The sequence below is a fragment of the Pteropus alecto genome, unplaced genomic scaffold, assembly GCF_000325575.1.
Source record: "Pteropus alecto unplaced genomic scaffold, ASM32557v1 scaffold43, whole genome shotgun sequence".
In the NCBI taxonomy this organism is placed as follows: domain Eukaryota; kingdom Metazoa; phylum Chordata; class Mammalia; order Chiroptera; family Pteropodidae; genus Pteropus; species Pteropus alecto.
The window spans coordinates 3,700,719-3,718,337 of NW_006435764.1; the positions used below are offsets into that span (position 1 = coordinate 3,700,719).

General features: G+C 46.0%; 1 protein-coding gene across 8 annotated transcripts in view; it reads right to left on the reverse strand.

Annotated features, from left to right (window-relative positions):
• PPP6R3 (protein phosphatase 6 regulatory subunit 3) overlaps nt 1–14,419 on the reverse strand; it is an 85,820-nt gene extending 71,401 nt beyond the window's left edge. For all 8 annotated transcript variants that reach the window (XM_015588731.2, XM_015588730.2, XM_006911005.2 and 5 more), the window contains exon 1: nt 14,267–14,419. The gene's annotated coding sequence lies outside the window, so the exon portion shown is untranslated. The remainder of the gene's footprint in view (nt 1–14,266) is intronic.
• Between the last annotated feature and the right edge of the window lie 3,200 nt (nt 14,420–17,619).

Below are 17,619 nucleotides of genomic sequence, written 5' to 3' on the forward strand. Positions count from 1 at the left end.
GGCTGGCAACGCCCCACTAGGGAGAAGTGGCACGAAGCAGTGGCCCGCAACGTAAGGCCCAGCTGTCACTTCCTCTTTATGATCAGGCCAGTGATTAACCACAGAATATGCTAGAAAAGCAATGCCACAACCCCCAGCACAGTCAGCAACCACCCACACTACTAGGCTAACAGGGACCTCTCTGCTTCCAGACCAGGAACGGGCAGAGTGCCCGCGGGCACCGTAACGCCTCTGCTAGTGAAGGAAAGAAACATCCTTCAAACCCGAGAGCAGCCTACTTCCACTTCCAAGGCAGCTACTAGGGAACTAAGGAGATAATGGCAAAAGTGAAACACACACACGTAACACGAAAGTAAGTTTGGGGAAAAGGACAGTGGAAATAAATCTTACACATAAATGGTTTTTTGGTTTTCAATTTCGTGGAAAACGGCTAACAAACAAACAACACCTGCACTGTGCCATTTTATCCTAATAAAACTGACATGGAAAAAAAAAGACAAAAGATACCAACAAACTATAACTTCAGAGGAGGAAAGAAAAAAAGGTTTCCAATCCTACAAAGAGGAAGGAGAGAAGCCGTCCCTTGCTCGGAGCACAAAGTTAACGCTGTCAGCAGTCCACACGTTTCTGCTGGAGCAGCTTGGCTCATTTATCTGTGAGTGTTTTAAATCGTAGCTTCTAAAGAAAGCACACTTTACCACTCTTCCCCACACGCGGTGCCAAAGCTCAGGGTGACTGAAATAGCACCGTGCAGCGCCATGCCCCATGACCAGGGCACGGGTCCCGGGCCGGTTTAGACTCCACACGCACAGTGCCGTGTCTGAGGACAGCCCCCGGCACCACACGACCTCAGAGAGCCACGCCCCCGACAGCGCGCCCTGCCTTCAGGCGCTCACGGAAATTCTGACCCTAGGATGTGTGGTTACCGATTTGACAAAACAGTTCATTTTTTCTTATTTTAAATGTTTCAGTGGAGTCACTGGTTGAAACACTCCCAGGTGTGTTAAAACGTCTTCCCACCACCACTGGGTCGCTGTGTGTTTGTTCTGGTCTGTAAGTCAAATTCCTCATTAACTAATGGTCCTCTCCACTTGAAGTCAGAAAACTGGACGTAGTTAATAATTCAATCTGAAACCTTTTTAAAAGTTTTTATTTTTTATCTCATTTGTAATCCCATGGACAAAGATAAAGTATAATTAAAACTACTAAGAAATAAATCACAAAAAAGCAAATCTGGTATCAAGCCCTAACTCCTGGCTAATAATAAACAAGATTTACGCTTACATCCATCAAAAAGAAACTATAATGTCTACAAACTATAAAGTCATACTTCTACCCGACTTCCATAATGTTAATCTTATAAAGGAAACTCATTAAATACCGAATTTATAAAAAAAGCTGATAACCAGCAGTGATGACATAGGAGCAGGAACTGGCAAACTGCAGCCCACAGACCAAACCAGCCCACAGCCTGCAAGCTAAGAATGGTGTTGATATTTTTAAATGGTTGTTTTAGGAAAAGAGATGAACGAGTGACAGGGGCCATATGTGGCCCACAAAGCCTAAAATATTTATTCTCTGGTCCTTTAGAGAAAAGGTTTAGTGTCCCTTCCCTGGAACTTGGCTCGGCCGTCTCTGAACCCACCCTGGCCCTCACAGCTGCCCGGAAGGAGGGCCTACCCACCAGGCCCACCTTCCCCTCCTTAGGCACTCCTAGACCATGTTGCCAGCTTCTCGGGCAGGCAGGCATGGCCACATGACAAAATTTTCTCCAGTGTGCCATGAACCATAAAAACCTCCACGTGTCCTCCCCTGCATCTGGGCGGTGACAAATAAGGCCCTAAGTGATAGAGCTGAAAACTGGAGGTACTTCTGTCCCCAGATCACCACAGGGAAGAAAGTTGCCAGCTGTCCAGGGGGCTGTCCTGGACACCTGGTCTATGTGATCCAGCAGTGTGCCTACCCGATCTACCAGCTCCTGTAACCCCCCGAGACCGTGACTTCATATTTTATCACACTTAATTAAACACAAGAAAAGGAATTCTTTAGCCACTACCTGAATCAGAACAGCATTTTTCAAGTCCGAACACTTTGAAATATACAGTGCCACAGTTCATTTTCTTTACATTGGGTACTGCAAACTTAAAAATAAAATATAACCACAGCAGACTCCTGAAACAAGCGTTATGTGTCTTATCTTTTAGCCAAACAGCAAACTGACTGGAAGCGAATGGAGCTGGCTTGGCCCTGGCTTCTATTTATGCCCTTTGAAGTAGAAGCAAGCTCGGGGTGAACTCACAGGTACAAAGATCAACTGCCCAGAGTCCCAAGGTAAACTGGAATTCTTTTAAAAAGTACAACTATTCTAAGATACTCAGAAAAACTGTAAGGAGTGAGAACTTCGACAGCTCATTTTTAGTAAACAAATACACCTAAGAATTCAAACCCTATCTATATCTTAATTAAGCAGCTCAAAAATAGGGTTTTCTCCAAAAAGGCTGAAGATTAGATGGCAGGTCACCAGGGAGCTACCCACCACTTGAAGCCACAGACGACGACCTCTGCTGCTTTGTACCTTCCCTGTAACTTAAGACACAAGTGAAAATTACCATCTTATGTGTGCAGAATAGAAGCAAGGGGTCCCTAACCCTAGTCACCTCAGGTCGACTGCTGTCATTAGAGGTCGTCCGCAACTACTGAAATACCACCCTTCTCAGTAGCCCAATCTGGGCCATGGTAACTTTAGTTCCCAGCAGGCAGGCAGTGACTCTGTTTCTGAACAAAAAGGTGCTACCCTGTCTCCACGACACAGGACTGGCACGACAATGCGAGAAGTATGACAAGAACCCCAGGCCCTCCGCCGAGCGTGCCAAGGCGCTGCGGGGAGAGCACATTCAACAGGGCCCCACCGTGGGTGGGCTTTCACCAAGTACACACTACGTCCCCCCAAACCCTGTGGGGACTACTGAGCATCTCAACAGGCCTGACTCCAAGCCGGCTCACTACTGGCCGGCCCTGAAGCCTGGGAAAGCTGCCTCACCTCTCCCAGCCTCAGGCCCCTCCCAGGTGGACTGGCTGGAAGGAGCCAATGAGAAAGGCCCAGACACGCGCTGGGACATACAGGGGCTCGGCGAACGGAAGCTACTGTGCAGTGCCTACCACTGAAGTCAGCGAGCTTCAGCCCAGTGCCGCTCAGACTTTCACGGGCACAGGGAACACCCAGGGGTCTTGTTAAAACGGTCTCCGACTCTGACACAGTAAACAGGGGGTCGGGCCCGAGCATCTCCAGTGAGCTCCCTGGTTGCTACCACTGCGGCCCTGGACTGAAGCCTCCGCCGACCATCTGTACCAAAGCACAGTAAGTAGCTCAAATAATTACGCAGCCATCAGAAACAGAGGAAAAGCGCACTATGCAAACGCGTGGCTGCGTTAATTCAGAAACCCCCTGTGGATGAGCTGATATAAGTGGGTTTTTTTCCAACAGGACAAAGAGGACATTAATGGAATACATCACTTTATGACGGGGCCCCCCAAAAATGACCCCACAAACATGCTACCAGATAAACTATTAGAACTCTGAAGGGAGAAACTCCTCATCATCTTACCTACAAATGAGAAACAAACTGAGAATGACAAGGAAGAACTTGAATTAAAATTCAAAATCTCCTATGCAAAGAAACTAACTCTGCTTAAATTTAGCAATTTTCTATCCAAGTAGGATAGACTGTGCTCTGCAAAACCCCAAGTCTGCACACCGCTACCGACTGTGGAATACCTGGAACCGAGATTGGCTGGGTCCAGAGACCCCCAAAAAGACTCAAAGATTATAAAGAATTTCCAGACAGCAACAGCCGAGCTTGAAGCAAACGCTGCTGGCCACGGAGCCCTGTGAGGCTGCACATACCCGCGAAGCCAGCCCCATCTATACCGCCTCATAACTGGCCCCACTGGGATGCCCCAAGATTCCAAATCCTAAGTGAATATTTGCTGTCGTACTACAGTCTTGCAATAAACGTGCATAAGATACTTCTGGTTGAAATAGTCACAATTACCTAAACATATGAAGTATGAATTATAAAAATAGAAGCAGCTGCTTCTGCCTAAGATAACAAAATGTGTTATAAATTTTTAATACTATTTCTTCAAAATGTTCTATGAAGGGAATATTTGTAATATAATTTTTTCACGATCTTATACAGAGGCATACCAGCACACACTGCCCAAGGTCAAATTCCTGTACACCTCAAGTCTCCCCCGGCACTGCCCAGAGGCCCCCTTCTCTCAGCACTATTAGAGGGCACTGGCCCCGGTATCACCCAAGTAGGGACTGTCGAAGACAAATGTCACTAAAGCCACATCTAAGTTTAAAGTTTCTAACAGCCACACCAAAAAAGTAAAAGAAACCAATGAAATAAATTTTCATCGTATATTTTATCCAAACATTATTATTTCAACATGCAATTTTTTTTTGGTACTAAGTCTTCAAAATCCGGTACATTTCACACTTGTAGTACATCTCAATTTGTACCAGCCACATTTCAAGTATTCAAGAGTCACATGATTCTAATAAAGCAACTGACAAGCAGCATTCAAATAAGTAATACCCATGCTGTAATGTTTTTTAATGTAGTCATGTTTTTATAACACCTCTAATAAAGATGTTTCTAATGAACCTACTTGCAAGGTGTGTTCAGACAGGGTTCTTAGTTCAGGAAATAAAAGAAAAACCCATTCTGTAAAATGGAGGCAGTAAAGGAATAACAACCCTTGTAATAAAGACATCTAACGAGGTTAAAAAAAAAAAAATCGCATGTGGCCCATGGCTGCTGTATTGGACAGGACAGCTCCAATTACATGATTACCACAATTATGATTCAAAGTTTCTCTCATGGAACTAAAATAGCTCCCCTCCCTCAGCTCCTTCCAAGGCCAAAGTCAACAGCTAACCACCTTGCCCACACAACAGCCAGCGGGGAATGAAGAGGGAGAACCTAGGAGCCACAATTTCCTTTCTTCTAAAATATACATATATGAGAAAATCAAGTTTATTCTTTTGTATATATATAGCAACTGAACATTCTTCAACTCAGAAAAGGAGGTCACAAGAAAACCAGAACTGTTTTTTAGCCTCTAAAGCTCGGAATATTTGTAGGAATAAAAGGGAAGTTTTCAAACTCTTCGCCCTGAAATAACGGAGAAGGGCTGGATCTTAAATCAGGAGAGCCACGGGCGGCCCGTTACTAGCTTAGACAGACCTGCTCACATTTTAAAACAAGCACATGCCTCTGGGAAGTTATTTCGCTTTCTATGCTAATTCAAAAATATTGTAAAGAAGAAAAAGTATGCCTAGGTCACTCGAATGTGTTGGGAAACAATGATGTTTGATTAATGTATTAAAATAAAAAACTAGACTCCCCAGACGTCCTGAAGAAAACTGAGCTTCATGGCCTCCATTTAGATTCAAAACAAACTGCTTGGTTACCCCACCAGCAGCAGGCAGCTTACACCAAACTCTGGCCGAGTTTACAAGAAGCCTGGGAACGGGATCTATTGAACACAGCGAGCTGCAAAAAAGCGAACAGCAGTAAAAAGCTGTTCTTACTGGTTCACCTGCTCCGGCCAGTGTCCAGACCCCTGGAGCCTCGGGCCTCCTCCCGGGGCTTGGGCTCGTGTGTGCAAGGAGTTTATAGCTGGGCCGTGTCTGACAAAACCCAGATGGGGAACTGTTGGGCTCAAGAAAGGTTGGTGGTTGCTCACTCGGCACACGGCACACTGAAGTGGCATGCCTCTAAGAAGGGGACAGGGAGGAAAGTATCTATAAATAGGAGAATGCAGAGTCACTCTATCACCTCCCAGCATCATAACGGTAAACCCTTTACTCCTGACGGCAAAGCTCGATGCCCTGGGAAACATCTTAATTTTCACATGAAGAGACAGAAACATGGACACAGAGGAGTCACAGCTGGCCTCTGAAGGCAGGTCTCACTAAATACTAAGGAAAAGGTAAAGAAAGACGGGCAAGTCCACCCAGGAGCTGCTTCTCCATTCTCAGAAAAGGCACCCACTTGAGTCGCCCCCACCCCCACCCAAAGGCCGGACTAATTAATCAGGCGCCAGAGCGCCCCGCAGAGAGGACCTCGTCTTCAGAGGGAAAGGCAACACGGACTCAGAGCCACTTTTACGGTGTTGGCTCCGCAACTGCTTCTGTCCAAAGACGTGCAAAAACGATTAAGTTTCTACCGTCTGCATGTTCCAGAATCTTTCCCAGCTTTACTTTGCAATTTCTTTGATATTTCAGCTTTCCTTTGAGAGTGGTAAATAAAGGACTAAAATCCACTTAATGTGCGCCATATTAATCAACAGGCATTTGTGAAGCATTGATATGCACTGTACCGATGAATACACGAGTAACCTGATAAATGGCCCCTACCCTTGAAGAATACAATAAAACTGAGAAGAGAGAAAATACAGAGAACAACAGATAAAGGCCAAGCCTGTTCTGCAGAAAGGGAGCTCAACGGAAGGGAGCTCGGCCAGAGACTCTTGTTATACGTGAGGCCTCGGCTGGGCCTCAAAAGACAGGCGAGGTTCAGTACTCGCGGCCGGGACAGGTGAGCCTGCGAGCGCAGAGGGCGGAAAGGCCCAGCAGCTTCAGGAAATTCACGGCAAGGACAACGTCCTGATGACCAGGAGAAAGAGCCTTTCAGAGGGTGCTAGGAATACGACCGGGCGACACAGGGCCACGCGTGAACGCGCAGCAGAGCAGTGCAGGCTTGCAGCAGACGCGAGGAGGGAGCTGGTGAGCTCTGAGATAAACGTACATGAAAGTATCTGTATGAAGATTAAGCAGTGTTATTTCAGTAACGCACAGAAAGAAACAATTCTGAATAGAGATAGAGGGAAAGCGAAATAGAGATGACATTTATGCTGTGGCAAGTATACTTTCAACACAGCTTGGACTCCTACGGAGGCCGGGGAGGAAAGAGGACTAACCTGCCTGGGTGCGGCCAAGTGTCTGCAGGTGACTGGCATGTGGGCTAGAAGGGAGTGCTGAAGACCAGGCCACTAGGGCGGGACGCTGCAGGAACACGCGCCACACTAAGACATAAACGATGAAGCAGGTGAGACAAGGCAACTGAGCAGCAAGACCAGGTCCCCAGTTCAAATACAGAAGTGACGACGAGAAAGACGGACTGGGAAGAGATGAGCACAAAGGGAAGAATCCAGAGCCCCTTTCAAGAACTCACCGAAGACGCCAAGGCCCCGCAACGGCCTCCACTCTGAAATCCGAGGTGTCCCCTGGGAGATTTCACACACAACCACACTCCTCTTCCCACTTCAGCCACAACTCTGCCTCCTCCGAGCCTAATCTTCACGTTCCCGTCATCCCTAGCTGCACTCTGGCACCAGATGATCCGAACTGATGGCCTGCCTCTGGGATTCTGAGCTGCCTGGGAAATACAAGACCCTCAGAACGCAATGCCCACCCCCACGCTGGGGCTGACCCAAACATACCGCTAAGGTGCGAAGGGCAGGGCAGGGCAAAGCATGTGATCTTATCACCCACTTTACTTTTATATTTAAAAAGCCAACTGCCAATCAAGAAAAATCCAGCTGCACTTTGTCACCTGGCCCACAACAGAGCAAGTAATGTGTCCTTCACAAATTCTCATGAAGACTCGCATGTGCATAATTCCTGTGTATAAATTCCACAATTGCAAAAAATTCAGTCCAAGTATATGCAAAGCGTGACTTATTTTACTACTAAGAAGTTTTTTTTTTTTTTTTAAAGTGAGTCTGGGGAGTTAAGAAGAAAAAAGACTGTAAGAAAACTGTTAAAGTGACTAAAGAAACAAGTCCAAAGAGTTTGGCTGATCGCAAGCTCAACGTAGTCACGTTATGGTGTGACTAACAAGCAAAGCAGTCTCAGCGTAGTCACTGATGAGTCGTGTCCGGGCCCACGGCAGGCGCCAACCGCACTGCGGCCTGTCCCGGCAGGTCACCTCATGCCAGGCAACATCATACCCCACTCTGGGGAGGAGGACACTGCCAACCAAATGGCATCAAGGAGATGAGGAGGGTGGCAACAGGACTCAGCACGTGGGGATAAAGTAAGCGGCTGTGACCATCCTGAAGCTCTCCCACACCGCCGTGCATACAGCTCCCAAGGATGAAACGACAGCCAGTGAGTGACAGGTACAGATTACCTGCGAGTGGGCAAGAGCTGCTACGACGGGGCTAAAGGTGGGGGCCACGAACGCGAGCGAGGCCCCAAGGCTGGCGGCGCCCCGGCGAAGCCTGCAGAGCCCTCCGTGGGGGCGACGGCCCAGGAGTCTCCGCTCTGGAGAGGAAGGCCACTCTGAGTGACACCCGTGGTGTCTGATAAATCTCAGAGTTCAACTGATCCACAAGGCGTGGCTACACCTGGGCCGACGGGGCATCTCAACGAGAAATCACAACAGGTGGACGCGACCGTCCAGGAGTTCGGAGGGCTGAAGCCCACCTGGTTCGCCACTGCTCTGGCAACTCTCTAACGAAATTAAGGACAAAGAAGACGCAACAGCAGCCAAGGAGAACGCCAACACGTTTCCGAGGAGACAGAAAGTGAAGAAATAATTCAGGAAGTCCAACATCCAAGTAACAGAAGTTTTAGAACAACATACTATAAATACAAAACCAACCCCTCTAAAAAATGACCTCCAAGCGTAAAATTTTCTCTGCCCTCGGGACCTGCACACGCGCCACCACGGTGAGAGGTGAAACAGACCCCCTACGGCACGGTGTGAACTCCCACGGCACCCAGTGAGAAAAACACATTTATAAAAGGAATGGAGAGCAGAATGACAGCAGCTTCCTCAATAGCGATCCTAGGAAAGAACGTTTTCGGACGTGGAAGGTCTGAAAGGTTCATGCATACTTCCTCAGCAAGCTACTGGAGAACGGGCTTCGCCAAAGCACGGTGCTAAGCCACGAGGGCAGACACGCAATACACGAAACCAGGGACACAACACACAAAGACGACGCCCAGAAGAAAGGTGAGGGGGACACCTGTGGCTACAAAGTCAAGATGAGCCAGCCCGGAGGAAGGCGCAGGGCCAAGCTCTGCAAAGGGTGTGTCCAAGGAGATGTGCTGCAGACACACGTGACCATGTGGAGGAGAATTCTGCAAATTAAGCCAAAGATTTAGGGAAAATTAACCGAAATAGACATACTTTGAATATTCATTTTAACCTGAGCTGTGAGATGGGAGAGGGAAGGAGCTATGCAGATGAGAGCTAAACCTTCACCTTCACAGTTAGAAGTCAGGTGGATTAGCAACAGCTACCTACAGGCGCGATTTAAAACGTAGATGGCAGGAGAGATGAGCAAACAGCTCAGAGGTGGAGGCGGCAGCCCCTAGCGAGTAAGTCAAGGATGAGGGGACAGGACAGGAAACAAGGAGATGTTTATTTTGTGTTAGAAATCTTGTGATACTCTTTGAGTTTTTAAACTATACACCTATGTAAACTATGGACCTATGTATGATGAAATAAAAAATTATGAAAAGAACATGAAACAGCACTTAGGGAGGGCTGTATGAATGCAAGCTCGAGAGAGACCAGGCCAGCTGCCAAGCCACGTATAAAGAGGAAACCGCATTCGCTTAAGAGTTCAGTGTGCAAAACAAAACGAGCAAGCGAAGAAACAGAAAATTCGAACCAAACCAACCAACCGACGACAAAAGCCACAATGGTACCTTTACACCCCATTCTCTCTGCCACTGGCATGCAAACCAATTCCAGAAACGTGGGACACCTGGGGACAGAGTACCAAGACCGCCGGGCAAGTCTGGTCTGCCACCCATCTTTATACAGTCCCTGAGCAAAAAAATGGTTTTTCCATTCTTAACTATTTGGGGGGAGGTGGGGAATGGGAGCAATCAAATGAACAATATTCCACGACTTGTGAAAATTCTATGAGATTCAACTTTAGTGTCTCTAAAGTTTTCCCAGCACGCAGGCACGCCACTCACTCGCAGACGGTCTCTGGCCTCCTTTACTCTACGAAGGCTGAGTGGGATACCTGTGGCCGCACGTGGTGCTCCATCACTTTGCACTTCGGCTCAGCTGGGCAGTGACACAGTTATAAGCAACAGAGTCCTCAGTGCCGCGTGCTGTACCACAACATACTATTTTATTATTACCCTGCAGACCCGACGTGTCCAAACGAGAAAAGGAAAACGACTACAAATGTTGGGCTTTTATGGCACAACGGGATGTGGACTGTTCGGTTATGCGAGCACATGGCAAATCACTGGGTTTATTACGCAACCGCACCACGCCTGTGCTGAAGAGGACACTCTACGTTAGCTTTACCAACTACGCAGTCATCACAATATTCCTGACTCACAAGAAAGCCACAGTCAGAAATCCTAGAAAACTTAAAATGGAATGAATCTCGTAACAGGAGAATTTCTTTACACAAATAAAAAATGAAAATGAAGGTTCAAAGTTGGTTTCCAAAGGCACGCCAGCCAAGCGAGGAAGCCAGTGACAGTTTTCCTCGATTCCTGATGAGTTCACAGACATGACTGACAGCTCGGCTGTTTACCTGAGGAGTCTGGAGTGATGAGGAATTAGCCTCTATGATTAGTCCTCATGAAACAAGTACAGGCAGAATGTTTTCAGAGAGGCTGAGGAAAGACGAAATCACTACAACATGCAATAGACTCTGAACGACACGCTTCAACTAATGGTGGTTAAAATTATGTGGAGAAAAAAGGCTAACTCAGCAAACTTACAAAAGCTGTGAAAACTTGAAAGATTTAAAGCTTATCATTTTTCTACTTTCATCAGCAGGTACTTTGGGAGATTTTTAAAATTCTGCATGTGTTACTGAGCCGGTAATGTCAACGTTAACCTGACATTAATGAACTTGACTTATTCTCATGGACTTACCCATTCTTAGTTCCTGACCTGTCCTATCACCCAGCAGCTTGATAGCTCATCAAGGGTTTTTTTTTTTTTTTTTTTTTTTTTCCTGTCCTATCACCCAGCAGCTTGATGGCTCATCAAGGGTTTTTTTTTTTTTTTTTTGCAACTTTTTGAGCTCAAGGCCAAAATTGAAAGTTTTCTGAATAACAGCCCTCAACCACTACTGCCGAACAATGAATGGCTCTGAAATTTGCCTCTGCTGAAGTCCTAGTGTTTCTTAATGAAGTCAACCTAAAATCACAAGGCTAATACAGCTTAAAATTACACCACCGATCTGCAAAACCCACACTACGGTAAAGTAATTTCGACACTAACTTCATCCAGCTCCTAAGTTCAAGCTGCTTCATATACTTCCTATGCTGTCGGAAGTTAAAAGAAAAAGAACCTCATTCCCACGCAAATCTGCAGTGGATGTGTTTTCTGAACTCAAACTAGTTAAACAGCATTTTGCAGTCCTTACTGCAAGTGCGAAGGAAATTTTCCTACTTCAGAATCCATTTAGTTATGCAACTGAGGAGCTTTCGTCCAATCTTCAACTGAAAATTAATCTACATGTTAAGAGGCAAATATCAAGAGAAAAAGCTACTAGAATTCTAAAAATGCCTTCCAAGTGACAAATATACTCAACTAACATCATATGCTTCTGGACGAGTATCAGAATGTGGCAGCACCTACCTGTGTAAAAAGATATTTTCAAAGGCGAAACATGAAAGTCTCATTACGGATCAGCATTAAGAGATTAGATGATTATTTGCAACAGATTCTGAGAGGGGTCCTCTAACTTTAGATACTATTTATGTGAAATGTTATCCCCCTAGAAAAAGAATTCCATTTTTCTCATTAGATCTGTATTACACTCAATTAAAAATTAAACTCAATTATTTCTGTATTTTTGATTGCATCTATAATATCTGTAAAAACTGTTATCTCTCTTGTTATATTACATACCTTCATGATACCCTCTTTCTTGCCTTTTGGTCCACAAAACCTAAAATATTTACTATCTGGGCCTCTGTAACAAAAGTTTAGTCTGACGACCGGCCCCTGGTCTAAAGGACCCTCTACTGACAGTGCTGCTCATCTTTGGGACCCTTCTCTACCACTGGCACTGACTCTAGGACTCCTGGAGACTTCTGGGTAACTTTCCAAGAGAAAGGGTCACCCATTCTAGTGTGGGACAGCTTGCTGATGAGCAGAGGGAAGTAAACAAAGGGAGGAACACAGCCAAAGGTAAGGAATTATTCTGTAAGCTACCAAAGCTCAGAGTCTCTATCAGCAAAGCAAAACAAAATAAAACAAAAACACAGAAAGGAGGAAAAAGAGACGAAGTCTTCAAAATGTTATCCTGAGATATGTCTCTGAAATTTTAACTCCTACCACCAATTAATAATTCTCATTATTTAAAAAGTACTCAAGACATAAATCAGAAGGAAAAACTCCTTGCTCACTGAGTATTTAAAATCTACTTTAAGAGAAGAAATAATCCTAAAATAATTTCATGAGATACTCAGAGTTCACAAAGGAACAAAGGAACTGGAACTATGCATAAAGTTTTGACAAAAAGATAGAAACAAAGCTGAGCCCTGGAAGTCATAAGATCCAATACACGGAACAGCAATGAAGCCACATGATGGAGGTGGCAAAATGTGGAGGGGATCAGAGGGTACAAACTTCCGGTTACAAAGTTTAGTCATGGAATGCAGTGGACAGCATGGTGACCACAGTTAACAACACTGTACAGTATAGCTGAAGGCTGCTAAGAGAGTAGACCTTAAAAGTTCTCAACACAAGAGAAAAAATGTGTGACTGTGTAGTGATGGATGGTAAGCACACTTACTGGTGATCGTTCCGCAACATACACACGTATCGAATTGCTGTGTTGTACACCTGAAACTAATATAATGCTCTATGTCTAAAATAACCTACTGAATTCAAAGTGGAGGTCTCAGTGGGGTCCCAAACCTAGTATCTTTCTTCCCACTACCCCCAGCTCCGAATCGACTGATGACAAAGGCAAAATAACAGATCATGTGCATTACAAACTATCTTCTTCATTATAAATAAACCTGACAGTCAGATCATCGTTCACAACCACATGGTAACGACTTCTTAAATCTGAACACCTGACTGGGGCTGGATTGTCCACTCAGTCTGGAAGGTGGGAAACCGAAGAGGCCTTGGCCACAGGTTAGAACACACCCCTGGTGGAGAAAGGGAAGGGCTGAGCCCCATGACCAAAACAAACCAAAAAACCACATATGAAACAGGTGCCAAGAGGTGAATAAAAACTTTAGAGGGAATTCTACCCGTCAGGATTTATGCAGAATAACACGGAGATGAAGCTGGAGAAGTGAGAAGATTTACGTAGGAATCTGAGTATCAGGGCACGGAGCTGGAACTTCATTTCACAGTGTGAGCACAAGGGGTGGCCAGAGGGCTGAAGAGAGTCGCCCAGCGGGGCTGGAGGAGAGGAGGTCATGTGTAAAGTGGTATTTCTGCCCAGGAAAGGACGGCCTGGGGATTAGAAGCAAAGGTCTGCCACAGCAGAGCTAGGGACTCCTCAGGTGACCTCTGAAAGGCAGATGACTAAAGAGTTTCTGCCCACCTCGTAGAGATAATGGTGGAGCAGATGAAAATGGATTAAGAACGTGAGCACGTCCCCCAAAAGTCCCTACTGGGCTGCTTTCTCTTAAGTGCCAACCAAGCCAAAAGTGAAATATGCAAAGTCGACCTCTGGTCTTTAATAAAAAATTTCAGTTAAGAGTTCCAAAGTGAGAGCAACGAGGACTCAAAAGGAGTCAGCTGGCTGGCTAGAAGCCAGGTGTCCTTTGGCTGGTGTAAAACAAGACAAGCTCTCTCAAATCTCAATCTCAGTCTCTCTCTCACGGGGTGAGGGGAGGAGGAGAGGAGGAGAGGGAGCGAAGGAGCGAGGGAGCGAGCGCGCACGCGTGCACACGCCCCAGGTGGCCTAGAAGCAGCAGCGGGGGCTACTCGCTGTCTTTCTCTGCATGCTGCTTCAGCTTGCTAGGCCTGGCTGGTCCTCGGGGCCCAGCTCAATCCACCCTGGAAACTGGGACTCACATGGGTGCTGCAGACGGTAAGACACGCTGGAGCGAATTACAGAGCCTGCTATTTAACTTCCTAAAAATAGCACAGTGCCACAAAACCATACTGTACCTGGCTCAAAGAGGTGACCTAGCCCCGGTCCACCAAGACTCGAGTCTCACGCCAGAACACTGCTTTCCTTGATGTCACTCATGGAAGGAAACTCCCGATACTCCTAATAGTCTTACCTTTCAAACCAAGTGTAAAAACTAAAAGAAATGTTTTCTTCTCTGTGGCTCCTTGCCCATTACAGGTTATCCTGGCAACAGCTGTCTTCCAATTCACTGCATCAGCAGATTAGCAGGAATCAAGTGGGATACAGGCATGAAACAGAAGCTCTCCTATAAAGAAAAAAGAGCATATAATCACGACATGTTCTCTTCTCGTCCGATGACAGTTGCCATTGAAGATACTGGTTCAAGGTCTTGATTCACACAGAATTATACCTCAGAGGACAGAAAAGTTCTAGTTAATTGAACTTTTTTCTATTTGAAAACAGGAAAAAAGGGCCCTGTCATCCCTCTATCTCAGCTTTAATTCTATACTTAACAATCACCCAGAAAGAGACACCATAATAGCACTACCAGTGAACAAATAACTTTATCTTTATATTATGAAAACATCAATGATATTCTTATCCAACACAGGGCTGACTGCAAAGGCATCATACTTTAAAATACTAAAATTTTAAAAGTGTCTCCCTCTAAATGTCCCCGAGTAGCCCCGTGTAATATTGTTAAACAATCACAATGTTTACTAGGAACTGTGAGCAGAATATTAAATATACCGCAGTACTAGCTGGCTCTACCATCAACCAAGCGCTACACACGAAGACCTATAAACCATCCTCCCAGGCACTTCATTTACCTTAATACTGCTGAGAAAGCCTCAAGCTATGGACAATCACAGTAACCAAAAATCCTGTAGGACCTCAGTCTACAAGGCATCTCAAAAAAAATGCTGTTCATTTAATATCTTTCTTCCATAAAACTGACACTACATTGTGATCTCAGTGTTTTCCCTCAAATAAACAGAAATGATGCTAACTATGCCTTAAAACAAACAAAATGAATCAACAAAAACAGTAACAAACCTAGGTTAAAATGAAAATATTTAATTCTAAGTTAAATGCATTTTGAACATACACCTGAAAAAGTATAACTGGTTGCCTAAACTTTTACTCTAAATCATAACAATAGATCATGTGTCACCATGTGCCGCTCGTTCTTAGACACAAGCTTAACACGTTAGTGTAAAGAGTGCACTGCTAAACGTCACAGGTAATTCTAGTCCCATCACATCGCTGCGTTAGCATCCCAGACTCCTTCAAGAATCGGATATAGTTATGTACTCCACAAAATGTATGTGTACACACACACACACACACACACGCACACACACACGCACACATTTGGCATTTATATCTGAGTGGCTGCAGGACCCTCAAAGCTGATCTGCAATAATTTCTCCCACCAGGCGAGACCACCCACTTCACCCACTTGCTCCCAGCAGAGCTGTGCCAACCTGCCAGCCTGCCTCCCCACACAATGCCACCAGGGGGGCCAGAAGAAAAGACAGCGATGGAACATGCTCACAGCATTTGGAACACAGGTGCTTATTTCGTTGTAAGTGTGCTGAAACATAACCCACTCTTCTGCTCAGTCTTTCCACTTAGCCCACCGAGGGAACAGACTGGCTCTGTACTACTGAGTAAGAAACACGGTTATTCTGCAGTGTGAGAATATGAGAAACAAGATCGAAAGATGGAAAACAGGTGGGAGCGCGCGGCAGTGCAGGGATGGGGCTGCTGGGCGCAGAGCGCGTCCTGAGCGCACAGGGGCATGTCTCTAGAACTGCAGTTTGAAAAAGGAAAAAAAAAAGCTGTTTTGGTTGTTTTGTCCTGTTTTTTTAAGGCACAATCCACAAGGACCAGGAGACACAATGGCAGAGGTACTGGAAGGAAGCAGAAGGAATACTGGCTCAAAGGTATTTAATGAACATTAGATCCCTACATCTCCGTCCTCCCTTCCCCCTCCCACCCTAGCAGACGACGGGAGGAAGCCAAAAAGGACAGTCTCTGAACTGGAGATCCCGGCACCGCCAAAAACCCAAGGACCGTGGCACTTGCAGAATGAAAGCTGAGACTCGGGCACACACACCTGCCCACCCCACGCCAAGCCAGCTCCTTCCGCATCCCAGGGAGGCTGAAGAATGGAGAAGTGTCCTCTGCGTGACCGGCCTCAAGGAAAAGAGACCTGAAAATGCTGACAGCGGGAGGAGCTCAAAGGGAGTGACACACAGTCTGCCCGAAGCCCGTGGGTGCCCAGAGGGTGCCGGCAGTGAAGGGGAAGTTAGCAAGGCATGATTCAGGAAACAAAGAGAGTCTCTGGCGCTGGCCTGGAAAGAACAGCACCCAGACAAACTGTGACACGGGACCACTGAAAAAGAGCTAACGAGGCCAGAGGAGATGTTTGTTTTGGAAGTTAAAATATACAGATGACGATGGAGGCATGAGAATGATGAAAGGTTTTTCCCAAAGAATACATAAGCTCAAAAAGGGGGAATTCTCCCCCGGTATGTAACTTCTAGGAGACTAAGTTTTACATCATAATTAAAGGATGGAAATGAGAAAGGGGCGTGGCTAAAGAGAGTGGAAGCAACGGCACGATGTCGCGGGAAGCGAATGGAGGAACAACATGGGTTTGTTAATAAATATTAAATATTACGTCATGTAATAGGTGTCTCAGTCCGTGCCAGCTGCTGTAACAACGCCACAGCCTGGGTGGCTCATAAACAGGAATCACGCCTCACGGTCCTAAAGGCTGGAAGTCCAAGATCACAGCATGTAGAGGTTCCGTGTCCGCTGAGGCCCCACGTCCCGGTTCAGACGGCCATCCTTTCACTGCGACCTCACGTGCTGGAAAGGGGAGGACTCTTCCCGGGGTCTCTGTGCTACCCGCACAGATCCCATTCGTTAGGGCTCCACCCCCATGACGATCCAATCACTCCCCCAAACGTCTCGCCCCCAACACCACCACGCTGAGGAGGTTTCCATGTGTGAATCCTGGGGGGCCACAAACGTTTGGTCTACGGCAGCCATATCGTTAGATTATTCTCCCTGAGTAAACGGACCGAGAAGGGCCTCCTCAAACAAGGAAATCAAGATTAAAATATATAATTTTATTAACCAATGTCACCCCAATAAACTTAATAAAAGATTTTATAAATATATACTTTTCTATTTATTTTTGCTTGTCATTCCTTAAAAGAGCCATATTTTATTCAGTGGCCACATAACCTAACCCTAGCACAAAGCGTCTCCTCTTTCAACACTACTGACTCTGACTAAGGCCAATGGAGAGAAAGCAAGAACGACATCATCATAAAAATATCAGTCGGGGACAAGACTGGTTAAGCCTAAAACAGCAAAAGAGCACTCTCTCAGCGGGACAGTCTAAATCTGCACCCGCTGAGTCACGGAGCTCGCGGACCCGCTCTGCCAGCGTCATTCCCATTTCACAGCTGAGAAGAGCGAGCACTC